This window comes from Macaca thibetana, chromosome 6 (genome assembly GCF_024542745.1).
Source record: "Macaca thibetana thibetana isolate TM-01 chromosome 6, ASM2454274v1, whole genome shotgun sequence".
In the NCBI taxonomy this organism is placed as follows: domain Eukaryota; kingdom Metazoa; phylum Chordata; class Mammalia; order Primates; family Cercopithecidae; genus Macaca; species Macaca thibetana.
In genome coordinates, this window is record NC_065583.1 from 50,358,862 (window position 1) to 50,379,762 (window position 20,901).

Consider the following 20,901-nt stretch of genomic DNA (forward strand, 5'->3'; position numbering starts at 1 on the left):
ATAATGTCTTAATTACTATAGTTTTAGAATACATTTTTTCTTTTATTTGAGACAGAGTCTTGCTCTGTCGCCCAGGCTGGAGTGCAGTGCCGTGATCTCAGCTCACTGCAACCTCCGCCTCCCGGGGTCAAGTGATTCTCCTGCCTCAGCCTCCCAAGTAGCTGGGATTACAGGCATGCACCACCACGCCTGGCTAATTTTTGTATTTTTAGTAGAGATGGGGTTTTCACCATGTTGGCCAGGCTGGTCTCTAACTCCTGACCTCAAATGATCCACCCGCCTCGGCCTCCCAAAGTGCTGGGATTACAGGCATAAGCCACTGCTGCCCAGCCAGAATACATTTTTAATATCTGGAAGAACTAGTTCTTTTGTTTTTTATCTTATTTATTCACTTATTTTTTGAGACATAGTCTCGCTCTGTCGCCCAGGCTGGAGTGCAGTGGCACAATCTCAGCTCTATGCAACCTCCACCTTCCAGATTCAAGCTATTCTCCCGCCTCCACCTCCTGAGTAGCTGGGATTACAGGCATGTGCCACCACTCCTGGCTTAATTTTTTTTTCTATTTTTAGTAGAGATAGGGTTTCATTATGTTGCCCAGGATGGTCTCAAACCCCTGACCTCAAGTGATCCGCCCACCTTGGCCTCCCAAAGTGTTGGGGTTACAGGTGTTAGCCACCACGCCCAGTCTAGTTCCTTTTTTAAATGTTCATTCTTTTAAATAATTTTTCTGGATAATCTTCCTTATTTTTGTCCTTATAAATTTTAGATTCAACTAATCTTTAAAAATTCTTTTAAAAATGTTATTGGAATGCTATAGACTGGAAGAAAACAATATTTTTCAGATACTGAATTACGATGGTGAGTTTCTAAGTATTCTTTTGGGTCTTGGGTGATTCTGCTATAAGAGATCCATTTTTTGAGCAATACTGCATGTCAAAGTAAACTGTAATGGTGCTTGGTAAGGGGCAAAGGAAGCCATTATACAGAGTGCGAGCTGTGTCTACAGGGGGACAACAGCCTAACTATATTAGGTATCAATACAAATTTATCCTTGTTGAGAAGACCAAGAAAATCTCTTCACAGAGGCAGAAACTATACTCCAAACCACTTTCTATGGCCCTAGGGTAAGAAAACAACTGCAGCTGATGTAAGTGGTTTAGAATTCCATTCCATACAAGAACTCAAAATTAGTGGTGTACTATAGGCTTGGAAAACCAGAAGGAAGTGAGGCGCTGAGGGTGGGGGTAAAAGTCACATTGACCTTTCTCCTACCTTCCACTCCCAACTCATTCCAGCACTTTGGGAGGCTGAGGCAGGTGGATCACTTGAGGTTAGGAGTTCAAAACCAGCCTGGTCAACATGGTGAAACCCCATCCCTACTAAAAACACAAAAAAAAACTTGGCCAGGCACGGTGGTGGGCACCTGTAATCTCAGCTACTCAGGAGGCTGAGGCAGGAGAATCGCTTGAACCCAGCAGGCAGAGGTTGCAATGAGCTGAGATTGCGCCACTGCACTCCAGCCTGGGCAACAGAGCAAAACTGTCTCAAAAAAAAAAAAAAAAAAGAAAGAAAGAAAGAAAAAGAATGCATTATCTGCCAACCTGCACATCTGTGTCAGAGGTCTCCTTGCCTAACTCACAATTCAAGTTTTAATAAGTCCCTTGAGTTCTTATTATACAGGTGCATAATTGAGGGTTGAGAAGGATGTATCAGCTAGGATGTTTTCACAAAAATATAAGAGAAAATCCAAAGCCAGTTGAATTAAACATGAAATTTACTGGCTCATGCAACTGTAAGTTTACAGGTACAGCAGCTTCAGGGAAGGGTTGATCTGGCAGCTCAAATGGAGTAACTAGGGCATGGCTTTTCTTTGCTCTACTCATTCTGTGTTGGCTTCTTTTTTTTTTTTTTTTTTTTTTTTTTTTTAGACGGAGTCTCGCTCTGCCACCCAGGCTGGAGTGCAGGGGCCGGATCTCAGCTCACTGCAAGCTCCGCCTCCCGGGTTCACGCCATTCTCCTGCCTCAGCCTCCCAAGTAGCTGGGACTACAGGCGCCCGCCACCTGGCCCGGCTAGTTTTTTGTATTTTTTAGTAGAGACGGGGTTTCACCGTGTCAGCCAGGATGGTCTCGATCTCCTGACCTCGTGATCCGCCCGTCTCGGCCTCCCAAAGTGCTGGGATTACAGGCTTGAGCCACCGCGCCCGGCCCTGTGTTGGCTTCTTAATCAACTAGCTTTCCTTTCATGGTCAAAAGATAGCTGCCAGGAATTCAATAACTATGTTTTCAGGTTGAAATTCACAAAAACATAAGTGACTTCATCTCAGCATTCCTAGCAAATATCTTCAGCATTCCTAGCAAATATCCTAAGATTCACTCTGCTTGATCTAGCTTAGGGTGCATGCCTGCCATGACTGCCTTAGACAGGAAATATGTCCCATTCCAACAAAATATATATGAAATACAGCACATTAAAGCTGACCTTAATGATTTAAATTTCCTGTATTACTAAATAATGGTACTACTGCATTTAAATTGATGGGTAAAGCACATCATACAACTTTCTCTATCTTCTTAAAAAGTTATTCTCCTGGCTGGGCATGGTGGCTCACACCTTCAATTCCCACACTTCGGGAGGTCAAGGCAGGTAGATCTCCTGAACCCAGGAGTTCAAGACCAGCCTGGACAACATGGTAAAACCCTGTCTCTACAAAAAATATAAATTGGCTGGGCATGGTGGTGCACAACTGTAGTCCCAGCTACTGGGGAGGCTGAGACAGGAGGATCACTTGAGCCCAGGAGGCAGAGGTTCCTAGCATCTTGGGCTCAAATACACAGGCAAAGAGCCAAGATCACACTCCAGCCTGGGCAACAGAGTGAGACCCTGTCTCAAAAAAAGAAGAAGAAAAAAAAGGTATTCTCCCAGATTTTCATCAGAATTCATCAAGAGAAAAAAAAAAAGTGAATTCTTCCCTGAATGTAAATTTCTTTTTGAAGGATTCAAAATATACTACCAGATTACCTGGTAAAATCATAACACAGGTTTTTTATCTTTTTCCTTTTACCACAACTGAAAGTAACACCATAGATTTTCAAGAAGAAAAAGAGGTTCTTATTCCATACTTTTTCAAGGTTATAATAACAAGATTTAAAAGAAAAGATAGAAGAAAACATTTATATCTAGAGCCAAGCCAAAAAAAAAAAAAGTGATTTGTTTCACAGAGCTTTAAAACATAAGCAACTAGATCATCTATCCTATGGCCCAAGATCCCTCTTACTACATCACTGCCAAACTTCCCCCCACCTCCCCCAAACACTGAGTCCTAAGAACAGAGTGGGGATGCACACTTTAAGGAATCTTTCTGTGAATATGCATTCCAAAGCCAAATACAAATTATTCCTGAATTATGCTTCTTACTATTGATGTCCCCCATTCCTACAGTTATCACAGAAAATAGAAGGCAAACTATTCTGTTTTTACAATAAAGAAGAAAGTGAAATTCCATTTATTAGATTGAAAGCCAATACTCAAACATGAAGGAGAGAACCTGGTTTGGATGGTAAAGTTGGACAAAAACAAAAGGCAATATTGTCTGGAGTAGAACTAACCACTTAAACATGTGTTACATACTGGAAGTCTTAAAGAAAAAACAAATTTCACTCATAATCCTAGAGGGAAGCAGTGTGGTTAAAGAAAAGAATGTGAATTTAAAAAAAAAAAATCTCTGTAATTATTAGATTCTATGGATTGGTTTTTCAAACACTTATCAAGTAATTCAGTTAAGCAAACATGTATTGATGACATCAATAAGAAGTATTAGAGTCAGATACAATAGGAATATAAACATACCCCTTGACTTCATAAAGCTTGTAAGGGATTACAAAGAACATGATCAAGTAGAAATGTGTGTGACACTAAAAAACATGGCTTTGGGTAATCAAAAAAGGAAGAAATCAAATCTAAATAATTTCTATAGCAAATAACAGGAAATCTAAAGGCAAAACTGCTTAAACAATAAGACAATTCAGGTAAAGTGGCTATAGGCATGGTAAATGGAACTCTAGTTCTACTTTTCTCCAGTTCCCTTGGTTCTCCCTCCTTCACATAAGGCATCACCTTCAGGCTACTAAAAAGATGGCTCCAGCACTTCCACACACATCACATCCAGATAATATCAGCTCTGCGGAGAAGAGGGACCATCTGTTTTCTTCCTTTTCTCAAAAGCAAGAAAGATTTCCCCAAAAGCCTCTTGCAGATGTCCCTTTTGTCTCTCATCAGACAAAACTGTTTCTCATGTCCATTCCTAAAACAATCACTCCGAAAGAGAATGAGACCTACCACAACTAAGATTAGAATGGATGCTGGTAACTATCATGACCATCATTTCAGCGCTGGCTGAGTATTTCAAATACAATATTTCAGGCCTTGGACTGAAGAAGAAAATAATAGAGAAAAATGCCTAGGCAAAGGTAAGGATGTGCCTAACTGGAAGAAGAAAGCCAAACTCTGAAATCAGACATTAAACATGGTGTTAGGGATAAAGAATTCCCTTAAACTGCACTGCTGTCCTCCCCTGTAATATAAAAATTAACGTCAGCAAATGCTAAGAATGTAGAAGAAATCATCCTCTTTTTATGGAAGGGTTTAGGTTATTTAATTATCAGTGGAGATAATCAGACTTACCACTCCTCATCAATGGAATAACACATTCAGCTACTTCTGGGTTAAGAACATTCCATATTATGCATACAGATGACTCTGTAGATTCACTGTCAGTAGTTATTCCTTGCAGATTTCTTCTCATTTGGGTTCCAGGTTTCACTCAAAAATTCACACACTCAAAACTGGCCCTATCTGCAAATGAAAGTATGCAATTAGGAGGCAAAAAGCTACAGAGAGCAATTCCCCCTCCCCCATCTATAATTAACTGATCCATATAAAGACTGAACTCAAACACTAGACTCACTAAGCACCATGTTTAACCTAAGCAACCTGCATTTCAACACCATAATGTGCTTATTATACATAGTTACCACACTTTTCCCACCATATACATTTATTGTTGCTTCCACAGTATATCTACCCACCGGGCAGAATCCAGCAGACAGATACCTTTGGTAGACCCACACTAGGTTGGTCTGCATGGTTAAAGGATAACTGCCTACATTTATAAATCAGGACTTTACATGAAAATCCAGATTTCAGACCTCTCTTGAAAAATCAGAATATCTAGCAATACTGGCCCCACATTCCCATATGGAAACAATCTTCTGGAGCTGATTAGCAGCTAACTAACCCTGTGGATGGGGCTTTGCAGTTCTCCACAGAAGTCGCCACTCTCCTTTACAATACAGCCTGGCTCACAGTTACTTGTCTGTACCCTGCAGGCATCTGAGCTTGCAAACTCTGCTATGTATTTCTACCAGCTCCCAGAGAACATTTTATTATTGTCATAGCCAAGCATATTTTTCTGCCTGGAGGATATAATATACCATAAGGCGATAACAAACATGGACTAAGAGTCAGAAGCTGGAGTTCAAATTCTGCAAATGACTAGTTGTGTGACCTCAGGTCTGTTTTTAACTTAAGATATAGTTCATTTAAAAGCATCCAAATAAACCTATAAGCCTTATCACAGTAGACAAAACATGCCGAAAATCTAACATGTCCAACCTGAACTGACAATACTAAATCCATTGCTTCCTCAGTCTTCGTCATCTCAATAAATCACACCATAATCCAGATAACTTCCGCTCAAGCCACAAACATAAAGTCCTTACCACATACTCTCCCTTGTCTCCCAGAGCCATCACCAAGGCAATTGGTTCTCCCTCCAAAATACATAATTTGAACAGATTCTTAGAATTCCAGCCATAAAAACAAAGAGCAATTCATCCTTCAGAATCAATTACTTTGCTGAAATTGCCTATAAATTTAACACCTTAAATAATGGTAGCTTGAAGTGTCAAGGTTTCATATTATGAGGAATACTAGTACTTCATTAAAGGAAAAATGAATTTCATTAAAGGAAAAATGAAAAACATTGGGGATGCTGCATCTCACTCCTTGCAAGACATTGATACTACATTTTATAAACTTACACATTTCTTCAACTCTAAACTGACAGTGAACCAACAGGCTACGCTAACTCTGATAATGAAATTAGGAAAACCAAAAGACTACTATCAACAGAATAAATAAGTTTAGGAAGGTTGCAGGATCATACTCAAAAATCAAGATTAATACTCAAAAATCAATTCTATTTCTATAGAACAACTGTACAAAGAATAATCAGAAGCCAGGCACGGTGGCTCGTATCTACAATCCCAGCACTTTGGGAGGCCAGAATGGAGGACTGCTTGTGGCCAGGATTTTAAGACCAGCCTGAAATACCTAGGGAGACCCTGTCTCAACAACAACAACAAAAATGTTTTAAGTTAACCAGGCATGGTGCAGCATGCCTGTAGTCATAGCTACTCAGGAGGCTGCGGTGGGAGGATTACTTGAGCCCAGGAGTTCGAGGTTACAGTGAGTTATGATTGTGCCACTGAGCTCCAACATCGAGAACACAGCCAGATCCTGTCTCCAAAAAAAAAGAAAGAAAGAAAAAAAAAAAAAAGGACAATCATTTAAAAAATAATTTCATTTGTAGTATAAAAATATGAATTATGAAGAAATTATCAAATTATGTGCAAAAACAGAGAGTAATATTATGTTCCCAGATCAGTGAAGTCAATGATGTTAACATGTCAATTCTCCCCAATTTGATCAATACAGTCAACACAATTCTAATAAAAATCCCAGCTGACCTTTTTGTAGAAGAAACTGGCATGTTTATTCCAAAATCCTACAGTTTAGTCAGGCGTGGTGGTGCACACCTGTAATCCCAGCTACTTGAAAGGCTGAGGCAGGAGGATCACTTAAACCCAGGAGACAGAGGTTGCAGTGAGCCAAGATCATGTCACTGCACTACAGCCAGGGTAACAGAGTGAGACTCTGCCTCAAAATAAATAAAATAAATTAATTAAATAAAATCATATGGAAATGTCAAAGAGCTAGATCAATCAAAATGGCTTTTAAAAAGGGAAAAAATTTTGGAAGCCTTATACAACCAGAATATAAGGTTTATTATAAAGCTACAAAAACATTGTACTAGCATGTGGAGAGACTTAACAGGTTAATACAACAAGAGTGAGAGTCCAGAAATACAACTACACACATGTGGTCAACTTATTTTCCATAAGGGTACAAAGGCAATCCAGTAGAGAAAGGACAGTTTTCTCAGCAAATGAAGCTGGAACAACTGAATATTCATACTGCACACCAAAATTAACTCAAAATCAATCACAGACCTAAAGGTAAAACCATAAAACTTCCATAAAATCTTTGTGGCCTTATCTTAGGCAAAGATTAGTAAACTAAAACACAAAAGCATAATCCACTTAAAAAAGACAAAGTAATAATTTCATTCAAATACTAACTTCTGCTATCTGTAAGACACTATTAACAGAATGAAAGATAAGCCTCAGAAATAAAAGGCATCCAAATAGAAAAGGAAGAAGAGAGGGGCCAGGTGTGGTGGCTCACGCCTGTAATCCCAGCACTTTGGGGGGCCGAAGTGGGCAGATCACGATGTCAGGAGATCGAGACCATCCTGGCTAACATGGTGAAACCCTCTCTCCACTAAAAATACAAAAAATCAGCCAGGCGTGGTGGCGGGCACCTGTAGTCCCAGCTACTCGGGAGGCTGAGGCAGGAGAATGGTGTGAACCTGGGAGGCGGAGCTTGCAGTGAGCTGAGATCCGCACCACTGCACTCAGCCTGGGTGACAGAACAAGGCTCCGACTTTAAAAAAAAAAAAAAAAAAAGAAAGAAAAGGAAGAAGAGAAATTGTATGTTTGCTGACGACATTATCTTATATGTAGAAAACCCTAAAGATTCTACCAAAAAACTGTTAGAACTGATAAACGAAGTAAAGTTGCAGGGTACAAAATCAACAGACAAAAATCAGTAGCATTTCTTTACACTAACAACTAATAATCTTGAAAAAAAATTAAGAAATCAATTCTATTCACAATAGCCTCCAAAGAGTATATATATTTAGGAGTAAAGTTAACCAAGGAGGTGAAAGATCTGTATGCTGAAAACTGTAAAATATTGATGAAAGAAACTGTAGACAATACAAATAAATGTAATGGTATCCCATGTTCAGGGATTGGAATCATTAATATTGTTAAAATGTCTACAGTACCCAAAGCAATTTACAGATTCAATGCAATCTCTATCAAAATTCCAATGTTGTTTTTCACATAAATAGAAAAAAGAATCCTAAACTTCATATAAAACCACAAAAGACGTCAAACAGACAAAGCAATCTTGAGCAAAACAAAGCTGGAGGCATCACACTACCTAGCTTCAAAATCTACTACAAAGCTATAGTAATCAATACAGAATGTACTGGCATAAAAACAGAAACACTGACCAATAGAACAGGATAGAAAGCCCAGAAATAAACCTACAAATTATGGTCAACTGGCTTTCAACAAAATTACCAAAAACACACAACAGAGAAAGGACAGTCTCTTCAATACAGTGGTCTCCCCTTATCTGTGAGGGATACGTTCCAAGACCCCCTGCGGACAGGAACCCTAGATATACTGTGTTTATTCAATCTGATAAACTAGACAGCTACTAAGTGACTAATAAGCAGGTAGCATATACAGCATGGATATGCTGGACAAGTGATGATTCACTTCCCAGGCAGAACAAGGCAGGATGGCACAAGATTTCATCACACTACTCAGGATGGCACATAACTTAAAACTTAAGAATTGTTTGTTTTCTGGAATTTTCCATACACTATTTTCAGATCATGGTTGATCAAGTTTAACTCAAACTGCAGAATGCAAAACCACAGATAAGCTGAGACTACTTTAAATCATGCTGGGAAAACTGGATACCCACAAGCAAAATAATAAAATTGGACCATTAAATCACAACATATACAAAAATCAACTCAAAATGGATTAAAAACTTAAATGTAAGACCTGAAACTGTCGAACTACTAGAAGAAAACATAGGAAAATAGTTACAAGACATTGGTCTGAGCAATTTTTAGATTTTTTTTTAGATATAATCCCAAATATGACAGGCAACAAAGGCAAAAATAAACAGGACTGCATCAACTAAAAAGCTTCTGCACAGCAAAGGAAACAATTAATAGATTGAAGAGACAATCCACAGATTGAAAGAAAATGTTTAAAAATCATATATCTGATAAAGGGCTAATATCCAAATCCAAAATATACAAGGAACTCAAACTGAATAGCAAGAAAACAACTTAATCAAAAAATGGGCAAAGGACCCAACAGACACTTCTCAAAAGAAGACAGTAAACAGCTGAATCTCAGCAAATCACAAGCAGCCAAGCTTCCGTCAATCACAGGCTGCCAACTGATCAGACCATGTTCAAATAAGGCAAAAGAGGAGCTGTTAACTGACCAATCTATATACGTACTTGCTTCTCTTTTCTGTCTACACTTACTGCCCAGGTTGCACAGCACAGCTCTCTGAACCTTTTCTGGTTGAGTGCTGCCCAATTCATGTACCATTCTTCGCTCAAATAAATTCTGCTACATTTACATTGTGTAAAGTTTTTCTTTTAACATAGAGACAAAAACTGAAAGAATTCATCAACTGGTGAATGGATAAACTTGTAGTATACAATATTCTCAAAAAAAAAAGAATGATTGTATACACCCATCAACATGGATAAATCTCAAAATAATTATGCTGAGTCAAAGAAGCCACAAAGAGTATATACTATATAATACATTTATACAAAATTCTAGAAAAAAGAAACTAATCTCTAGTGATCGAAAAGCAGATCAGCTAATTTCCTAGGAATGGGGGTAGGTGCGCAAAAGGAGGGCCTACAAACAGCTGAAAAGAAACTTTCGGGGTATCAGGTACTTTCAGTATCTTCAGTGTGGTTATGATTTCACAGGAATATACATATGCCAAAATTTATCACGCTGAACACTTTAAATATATGCATTCAATTTTATGTTTAAAACAATGTGATTACATATTAATAACCGGTAGCAAGCCAGGTTAAAATGAAAAGCAAGATCCTTTTAATGCATTAAATTTGAAAATTATGGCCACAATCTTTCTCTTCAGAAAATAGCTCTTCCAAAAGTATAATATCTCAATGCTAAGGATCAGAAACAGTTACTAATCACAAAGAAAGCATATGCCAAAAACAGTACTCTAACTAACCTAGCATAATATAATTTGGCATGGAAAAAAGGAAATTTGGTGGATTTTAACATTGTTAATTCAATTATAGTCCAGAGTACCTCAGTCCTCCATTACATTTGGTAGAAATTAGATTTAAAATACTGTCATTTCATTGTTGACCAAAAACATATTTTAATATAATCATTCAATGAGTGTCATCTGGATACCACTACTAAAATGGACTTCATATTCTGCTTAGAATTCGTGAAAAAGTCATGAGAACAGATCCAGTTTAACTGCTAAGTGCTGGTATGCCTTGGTGCTTTTTGTATCATATTAAATGCCACCTCTATCCCCATCTGCCCGTCATTTATACTGAAGAGACAGAGAAAAAATGAATTATTTCCTTAGCTGAATTTAACCATTAAGTTTTATTTTAGGCCAGGTGCAGTGTCTCATGCCTGTAATGCCAGCACTTTGGGAGGCCAAGGCGGGAGGATTCTTTGGGCCCGGGAGTTCAAGACAAGCCTGGGCAACGTAGAGAGACCCCATCTCTACAAAAAATACAAAATTTAAAAATTAAAAATAATAATAAATTATCCTGGCATGGTGGTGAATGCCTGTGGTCCCAGCTACTTGGGAGGCTGAGGTGCAAGGATTGCTTGGGCTGGGAAGGTCAAGGTTGCAGTGAGCTGTGATCATGCCACTGCACTCCAGCATGGGCAACAGAGCAAGACTGTCCCCAAAAAAAAGAAAATTATTTTAGACAAAAGCCAAAGTGTACACTCCATCTCTATGCAGAGATTTCTAGTCTCCCAAGTTAATCATTCTCAGTTCCATCATATTATTATGAAGACAAGACTGCATTTTTAAAGAAATTAAGTTATCCATGCTACATCTAAATACTTGTAGGGCAGTCACAAAGAAAAATTATGCTTGTTTTGCATCATCCCAAATGGCACAACTCCAATGAATGAGTACAGGCTGTACGTTCTACCTATTAGTACATCTTTCTGTTGTCACTGCTACCTAAAAGTGGAATGTCCTGCCTTAGGGTATCTTTTATCAGAGGTCAGGATGTTAGGATGATGATTCAAAAGTCCTACTGACAGATGATTTAGACAAACTTTATTTAAGATTCCTTCCAATCCTCAGATCTTCTTATAAATTAAAAATAAAATCGATTTTTAAGTGCCCAATCCACTACAATTCAAAAGTCTTAAATTTCAGCTGATAAACTACAAGAAGCCAAAGTCATAAGTCTTCCAGTAACATTTTGAGTACTTTCCACTTTTCCTCAAGAAACAGTGGCTTAAATTATCAGGCCTTGACCCTATTAAATCACTCTGATGTTGAATGAAAAATAAGTACTTAAATACATGGCACATTTCTATGCATGATTCTTTAATGTCAAATACCAATTCCTTTTTTCTTCTCAAAGAAATACAGATCTGTCAGGGACAAATATAGACCTGTAAGAAATCTAGTTCAATTTCCTCACTTTACAGGCCCAGAAAGGTAAAGAAACTTGACTTAAAATCACATAATTAGTACAATGTCTATTAGCACTGCAATAAATCACTGTCATTTATTTCCTCTGTAAATACACTGTAAAGAAATGCGTGTAATCACTGACTTAAACAGTTTAAGTGAAGTCATCTGGGCAATAATGTAGCCAGTGGCAACACTAAGACTCAAGACCTTTTTGTTTGATTCTTGCTGTTATTTGCTGGTGCTGTTAACATTCCAAGACCTTAAAAGTGTAAGATGTGTTGAGTTACAGAAGTGGGTACAGGTGAGGTTAGCTGTGAATAAGGCAAAAATGTTAAAGGGGAAATAAGCTATTTCTAATTGCTGGAGTTTCAGAATCTGCTTGTCTTAATTAAAAAAAGAAGAAAAGGTCATGAGGCAATAAAAATGGACTACTCATGGTAAGTCATAATGATACAACTACTTTGTAAACAATTTCGCAACTTTCTTATAAAGGTATATATACATTTACCATGCTCCCTAACAAACCCACTCCTAAGAGAAATGAGAACATGTCCAGACAAAGAATATGGCTAAAGGAGGCAGTACAGGATAGCAGTTAAGAAAACAGGTGATGGTCAGGCACGGTGGCTCAGGCCTGTAATCCCAGAACTTTGGGAGGCTGAGGTGGGTGGATCACTTGAGGTCAAGAGTTCGAGACCAGCCTGGCCAACATGGTGAAACCCCGTCTCTACTAAAAACACAAAATTTAGGCTGGGCGCTATGGCTCACGCCTATAATCCCAGCACTTTGGGAGGCTGAGGTGGGCGGATCACCTGAGGTCAGGAGTTCAAGACCAGCCTCACCAACATGGAGAAACCCCATTTCTATTAAAAACACAAAATTAGCCAGGCATGGTGGTGCATGCCTGTAATCCCAGCTACTCGGGAGGCTGAGGCAGGTGAATCTCTCGAACCTGGGAGGCGGAGGTTGCAGTGAGCTGAGATCGTGCCATTGCACTCCAGCCTGGGCAACAAGAGCAAAACTCCGTCTAAAAAAAAAAAAAAAAAAAAAAAAAAAAAAAAAAAAAAAAAAACCCAAAAAGCAAAAATTAGCCAGGCAGCAGTGGCGCATGCCTGTAATCCCAGCTACTTGGGAGGCTAAGGCAGGAGAATCACTTGAGCCGGGGAGGCAGAGGTTGCAGTGAGCCAAGATCTCGCCACTGCACTGCAGTCTGGGCAAGAGAGTGAGACCCTATCCCCAAAAAAATAAATAAATAAGATAAAGAAAAACGAGGTGCTGCTGTCAAACTGTCTTCAGGGTTTGAAATCTGGCTCTGCCACTTACTAAGTGTACTGATTTCAGACAGGTTATTCCTCCCTCTCCATGCCTCAAAAAATAGGGGTATCAGAACGGGAAGGGAGCTTAATTATTATGATGATACATTATGCTGATAATTAGCAAGTCAGAGTTGTTTTTAAGTCAGAGGACTTTTAACTTTTTTAACTTTTTTTTTTGAGATGGAGTCTTGCTCTGTCACCCAAAATGGAGTGCAGTGGCGTGATCTTGGCTCACTGTAACATCCGCCTCCTAGGTTCAAGTGATTCTTCTCCTGCCTCAGCCTCCTGAGTAGCTGGAATTATAGGCGCACACCAACACAACTGGCTAATTTTTGCATTTTTAGTAGAGACGGGGTTTCATCATGTTGGTCAGGCTGGTCTTGAACTCCTGACCTCATGATCTGCCCTCCTCAGCCTCCCAAAGTGCTGGGATTACAGGCATGAGCCACCGCATCCAGCCCTTTTAAAAATTTTTAATTGAAATATAATTGTACGTATTTATGGGGTACACAGTGATGTTTCAATAAACTATATAGTGGTCAGGGTAATTAGCATATTCACCATTTCAAACATTTATCGTTTCTTTGGGTTGGGAACATTCAATATCCTCCTTTTAGCTATTTGAGGCTATACGTTATTAACTATAGTCATCCCCCAGGGCCACAGAACACTAGAACATATTCCTCCTATCTAGTTGTAATTTTGTATCCTTTAACCCCATCTCTCCTCTCTCCCTCTTCTCCCTACCCTTGCCAGTCTCAGAGGACATTTTAAAATACATATACACACCCACAGCAACTGTGGTGTACAATACAGTATTTGAGAGTTTATGTGTATTTTGTGTACGGTCAAATAAATACAGTTTCCAATTCTGACTGCCACAGAGAATCATTGGGAAGTTACCTCCCTGAGATTTGTTTCACTAACTATAAAATGAAGACAATGCCACCTCAGAGAATTATTGTAAGAATGTAATAAGATGTATAAAGTGTTTACTTATTACAATGCTTGACATACGGTAGCTAAAAATGGAAACTATTTTATTATGCAATTAATAAGCACATTATAACTAGAGTGACCATTCATCCTTCTTTGCTTGTGATAGTCACAATTTATGCCAATTTTTAAACATAATTTTTTTTTTTTTTGAGACGGAGTCTCGCTCTGTCGCCCAGGCTGGAGTACAGTGGCGCGGTCTCAGCTCACTGCAAGCTCCACCTCCCAGATTCACGCCATTCTCCTGCTTCAGCCTCTCAAGTAGCTGGGATCATAGGCGCCCACCACCACGCCTGGCTCATTTTTTGTATTTTTAGTAGAGATGGGTTCCACTGTGTTAGCCAGGATGGTCTCAATCTCCTGACCTCGTGATCCACGTGCCTCGGCTTCCCAAAGTGCTGGGATTACAGGCATGAACCACCACGCCTCACCTACAACATAATTATTATATAGTCACCCTAATTTATAATTAAAATACTGTCCAGATTTTTCCTTTATTTAGTTCTTTGTTCTCTTATTCCCTTTTTAGTGACACTTTATGCTATCCAACTCACTATCCCCCTTTTCCAACTTCTCTCTTGCTCTCACTTGTTCTCACTCCCCTTATCCAGGTGCTTGGCAACCTCAATGCTGCAAGTCCAGATTCTTCTGTGGTCCTAAACTCCTCAGTAACGTCATGTTTTTCAAATCTTATATTTCTCAAATTCCCATCCATCCTTTCACTGAATTCCAGAATAAAAGCTAGTGACCCTAAAAACACTACCACCATCACCAACAATGGGATTAATATTTTAGTTCTCTAAGGATTTTAACAGGGAACTCCTAGAGAGACAACACCTTAAGCCAAAGTAGAGAAACTAACAACATAAATGTCAGATACTGTGACAGGCTGGGTAGGACAGACCACTTGAGAACAACTTTACTCTTTGAATCAAATAATTTAGGTGGGTTTCTACTACATATCTATATCACAACAGCCCTGATTCCCTCTTTTTTGCTGGTTCTCAGATAATCCAGTCAAAACACCAAAGGCTCTTAGCTCAAAAACTAACATTACATTAACAGTTCTTAAGGGTTTTGTCCTATGCCCTCATCTTTCACTCTACAACTGCTCCCCTAGGTTATTTCAATCACTCCCCTGAGTTCAATTACCATCAACGCTGATGGCCAAATCTACATTTCCAGCCCACAGCTGTCTCCAGCCCAAAGCTCTCCAGCCTAGGTGTCTTTAAGTTTAGCCTCACACCCAGCTGCATGCAGTACAGCTCCACAGGATGTGCTACCTCTGCTTCAAACTTTACTGAACTCTGCTCCTTAACTGAACTCTGCTTCTTCCTTACCACTACCCCACCCCAATCCTACTCAATTTATTTTCATTAAATTCCCTCTCATCTACCCAGTTTACAATGCCAGAAACAAGCGTGTTATCCTTAACTCTTGCCTTTCCATCTCATCCCCCATAGCCAAACAACCATGTTGCATTTGTCCAATCTGTTTCTCCCCAACGCTAAGTTACCAGTAGAGTTCTAGGCACCACCATTATCTTTAAACAAATGCCATAATAGCTGCTAACTGACACCTGGTAACCACTCTTAGTCCCGCCAATTTGTTCCCATTTTGGCTAGAATGATACTTCTTTTTTTTTTTTTTTTTTTTTTTTTTTGAGACAGAGTCTTGCTCTGTCACCCAGGCTGGGGTGCAGTGGCCGGATCTCAGCTCACTGCAAGCTCCGCCTCCCGGGTTTAGACCATTCTCCTGCCTCAGCCTCCCGAGTAGCTGGGACTACAGGCGCCTGCCACCTCGCCCGGCTAGTTTTTTGTATTTTTTAGTAGAGACGGGGTTTCACCGTGTTAGCCAGGATGGTCTCGATCTCCTGACCTCGTGATCCGCCCGTCTCGGCCTCCCAAAGTGCTGGGATTACAGGCTTGAGCCACCGCGCCCGGCCAAGAATGATACTTCTAAAATGAATGTCTGATCATGTTACTCCTGATATAAAACCCCCTTTAATGGCTATTATCCTCAGGAAAGTTTCCTCATATGACTTCTCAGGGCCTTTACAATTTGGTTCCCACATTTCTCTTCAACCTCATTTACTACCTCTTCCATTTGATGCCTAATGACTGTGCCATCCAACCATTCTCAGTTTCTTTCTGTTGCCTACAGGACACACACACTTACTGTTCACTTCTTTCTGTCTGGCATACTCTTCAGAACTTGATATGGCTATCATTTCCTTCAGGAATCATTCCTCAATCCCCAAGTCTATTCAGGCCCTATTCCAATGTACCTTATACCTTCCTTTCAGGGCATTTATATTACAGAGGTTATTAACCCTGGCTGCACCTCCAAGTAATGGGAAAAACTTAGTCCCAGAATTTCAGATTCAGAAATGTGGGAAAACAGCATTCAATTCTGGGTGTCAGATTTAGCTTAGCAAAAAGTACAAGGGGAAGATATGACAGCCCTCAAAGGTTTGTAGGTCTTAGCACAGCATGGGAAAGAGGAAGCCAACTTGTTATGGGGTACCAAAGACAGTGGTACCAAAGCTACTATGCACAAGTTTCAGGAAGGCAATTTTTGGTTTTAAAAAAAAAAGAACTATCTACAAGTCTAACTGCCCCCAAAAAGATACTGGGATGCCTAGAAAGTGGAGAATTCATGGTCACTAGAGGTTTTTAAGTACCAGGGACACTAAAAGAATTACTATATTTGCGACGTCATACTAAATAATATCCACAGTTTAAATCAATTCTAAGATTCTATGACACCTGAATTCATAAAATATTTTAAAGATGCCGGGCGTGGTGGTTCACGCCTGTAATCCCAGCACTTTGGGAGGCCAAGGCGGGTAGATCACCTGAGTTCGGGAGTTCAAGACCAGCCTCACCAACATGGAGAAACCCCATCTCTACTTTTGTGATGCATGCCTGTAATCCCAACTACTCAGAAGGCTGAGGCTGGAGAATCACTTGAACCCAGGAGATATTTTATTGCACCGAGCCGAGGTTGCACCGAGCCAAGATTGTGCCATTGCACTCCAGCCTGGGCAACAAGAGTGAAACACTATCTCCAAAAAAAAAAAAAAAATTTAAAGATGACTAGACAGCAGCTGAATGAAAGCACATTAGTCTAACCCACCCTAACAGGAAGCATAACTTCCTAAGAAATTAGATTTAACTGCCTTTTACAAATAACTCAGTGAAATTACTCATAAAAATAGCTAAATACGTTTTTGTGTATTAATAAACTTTTTAAAGAAAAAAATGAAAAACTGTCATTAAGACTGGAAATAGGGAGAGTCTCCTAGTTTTTATTTGACCCCGTGTGAAAAACCAAAAGAAACCAAGATGCCAGTTTGTCGATCTATTACTTCTCAAAGGGTAAAATGACATCAAAAAGGCTTTTATAGGATGCAGTAACTTACAATCTTTATAATTTTTTTTATTTTTATTTATTTATTTATTTATTTATTTATTTAGATGGAGTCTCACTCTGTCGCCCAGGCTGGAGTGCAGTGGTGCAATCTCCACTCACTGCAAGCTCTGCCTCCCGGGTTCACACCATTCTCCTGCCTCAGCCTCCCAAGTAGCTGGGACTAGAGGCACCCGCCACCATGCCCAGCTAGTTTTTTTGTATTTTTAGTAGAGATGGGGTTTCACCATGTTAGCCAGGATGGTCTCGATCTCTGACCTCGTGATCCACCCACCTCGGCCTCCCAAAGTGCTGCAATTACAGGGTCACGGCGCCCGGCCAGGATGAGGTAACTTTCAAAAACACTTTGTACACTACAAATATTTGTCTTCTCATGTATACATGAGAAAGAGGGAAAGAAGAGAAAGAGTTAAAGGTTTCTTAATGCTTTATGTAATTATAATGACTATGGGTACAAGAAAAACCATGGAGAAGAATGGAACTAAATAACGGCCTCATCCTCTCTGCTATCATATTTTATTGTATCTTCAGGTCGAAGTGATCTGGAAAGAAGCCACTTTTGCATGAGAAAGAACAAAAATGCAAAAAAAGAATATAAGGTATTTAATCATCCTTTTCCTATGACTTTTATGAAAAACACAAAAAATGTCTAAATTAGTTACTGTCATCTTTAACTCACTATTTGTATCTCCATACTTTTACTTTACAACTTAGAGAAAACATGCTACTTTCATCAAAATTTTAGTTTTAATAAATATGCTGCAATCTTAGGTTGGATTTATTAAGAGAGGTGGGGTGGTCTTTTCTTCCCATAAGGAAATCTTTTATAATCTTAAAAAAAAAGAAAGAAAGAAAGAAAGAAAAAGAACTTGTAAAACATTATCTTTCCATACAACTTTCCAAAACACATTTTCATATATGAAAGACTACTATAGAGAAGCAACATAATCAAACTGGAAAGCCTCTGTTATGGGTTGAATTTGCCCGCTCCTCTCCCAAAAAGATATGTTGAAATCCTAACCCCTCTGTACCTCTGAATGTGATCTTATGTTGCAGATGTTACTAGTTAAGATGAGATGTCATACTGGAGTAGAGTGGGCCCCTCATCCAGTATGATTGTTGTCCTTTTAAGAAGCCAACTGTATGAAAACAGAGACACACAGGGAGAAGGCCATGTGATGACAAAGGCAAGAGATCGGAGTTAAGCAGCTGCAAGCCAAAGACTGCCAGCAAATCATCTGAAGCTAAGGTAAAGCAAGAAAGGTTTCCCCTCCAGGTTTCATGGGTAACATAGTCCTGTTGACACCCTGATTTTGGACTTCAAACCTTCAGAACTGTGAGACAACACATTTCTGTTGTCTTAAGTCACCTAGTTTGTGGTACCTTGTTGAGGCAAACCCAGGAAACGAATACAGCCTCCATTTGATGAGGAGAGTAAAAAAAGTCACACAAATCTAAGTGTTATAATCATGTTCACTATAATTCATTACCCAATCAAAACAGGATTTTGGCCTTGCTTCAGCATGGTCACTGTCAACATGGTCTCCAGCTCACCAAAACGGAATCCATGTCTCTATTAAATATCCCATTTATTCAGTATGTAGGCTAGACAGTTATCTAGGCCACCAAGTTTAATAAAAGTGTGTCTGTTTTCCCATGTTACAGGACAGTCATGTTCATAGTTTGTATTGTACGTATTTTGACCAGATAGTACATACCCATAGTAAAACTGGATAAAAAGAAATGTGCTGACCAGGCGCGGTGGCTCACCCCTGTAATCCCAGCACTTTGGGAGGCCGAGGCGAGCGGATCACGAGGTCAGGAGATCGAGATCATCCTGGCTAACACGGTGAAACTCCATCTCTACTAAACAAAATACAAAAAATTAGCCAGGCACGGTGGGGTGCGCCTGTAGTCCCAGCTACTTGGGAGGCTGAGGCAGGAGAATGGCGTGAACCTGGGAGGTGGAGCTTGCAGTGAGCCGAGATCGCACCAGTACACTCCATTCTGGGCAATAGAGAAAGACTCCATCTCAAAAAAAAAAAAAAAAGAAAAGAAATGTGTTTCACCCTCACTCTCCTGTGCGCAAATCACCCTGTTCCCTGCTCCAGAGACAAACATTATTACTAGTTTCTTCTATGTCTTTCCAGTAAGATTCCATTATTTATAAAAATACTATATTACGTATGTGACGCATTTAAATGGTAGCATACTCTACATATTCTGAACCTTTTGTTAACCACTTCACACGTGTCTTGGAGACCACTCTGTGCATGCAGAACTTATTTTTCATTTGCAGTACAATATTCCATTATATGGATGCACTATAATATATTTAACCATTCCTCCACAGACAGACATTCAGGTTACTGCCAACACTTATCTTTATCACAATGATGCTGTAATAGCTACCTTGGGGGGTTTTTTTGTTTTTTGTTTTGTTTTCAGAGTCTCAATCTGTCACCCAGGCTGGAGTGCAATGGCGTGAACTCAGCTTACCACAACCTCCACTTCCTGGGTTCAAGTGATTCTCATGCCTCAGTCTCCCAAGTAGCTAGGATTACAGGTGCCCTCCCCCATGCCTGGCTAATTTTTTTTTTTTTTTTTTTTTGAGACGGAGTCTCACTCTGTCACCCAGAATGGAGTGCAGTGGCGTGATCTCGGCTCACTGCTACCTCAGCCTCCTGGGTTCAAGCGATTCTCCTGCTTCAGCCTCCCAAGTAGCTAGGATAAAGGTGCATGCCACCACGCCTGGCTAACTTCTTGTATTTCTAGTACAGACAAGGTTTCACCATGTTAGCCAGGATGGTCTTGATCTCTTGACCTCGTGACCTGCCCACCTCGGCCTCCCAAACTGCTGGAATTACGGCCTCCCAAACTGCTGGAATTACAGGCGTGAGCCACCACGCCCAGCCATGTACTGGCTTTTTACTATCCTTTTCCCTGAATGCTTTCTTTGCCATCCTCTTTATAACTGCAATCTCCTGTTCCCTACCCTAGAAGTCACCATCTCCCTCCCATGCTTTATTTTTCCGCACAGCACTTATTTATCTGGCATTCTATATATTTTACTCATTTGTTGCTTGTCTACATCAACTAGAATGTAGGGCTCCATAAATGAAAGGACTTTTGTCTCTTTCATTTGAAGCTAAATCCCTAGTACCTGAGTGTCTGGCAAATAGCTAGTGCTCAGCAAGTATTTATTCAATAACTGAACGTTTTTATTTAATCCCAGAAAAGGGACATCATACATTTCCTTCAAGGCAAAGTAAGTCACAGTTCCCAAACTGATGAGTAATTTGTCCTCTTCGTCTTGTATTAATTTTATATTATGTCATATAACATTATCACATTTTTGTGTGATCCAGATTTGGAACACCCAGAGTATATCAGATTGGATATACTCTGTGAAGCCAGGAATT

The 20,901-nt window shown here is 39.7% G+C and overlaps 1 protein-coding gene across 7 annotated transcripts in view; it reads right to left on the minus strand.

The window, feature by feature from the left end:
* The window catches only part of CDC42SE2 (CDC42 small effector 2), a 1,077,748-nt gene that overhangs the window by 66,977 nt on the left and 989,870 nt on the right, over positions 1–20,901 (minus strand). For 5 of the 7 annotated variants that reach the window (XM_050792914.1, XM_050792917.1, XM_050792912.1 and 2 more), the window contains one exon: positions 4,683–4,853. The exons of the other annotated variants lie outside the window; for them this stretch is intronic. The gene's annotated coding sequence lies outside the window, so the exon portion shown is untranslated. The remainder of the gene's footprint in view (positions 1–4,682; positions 4,854–20,901) is intronic. 7 annotated transcript variants of the gene reach the window in all.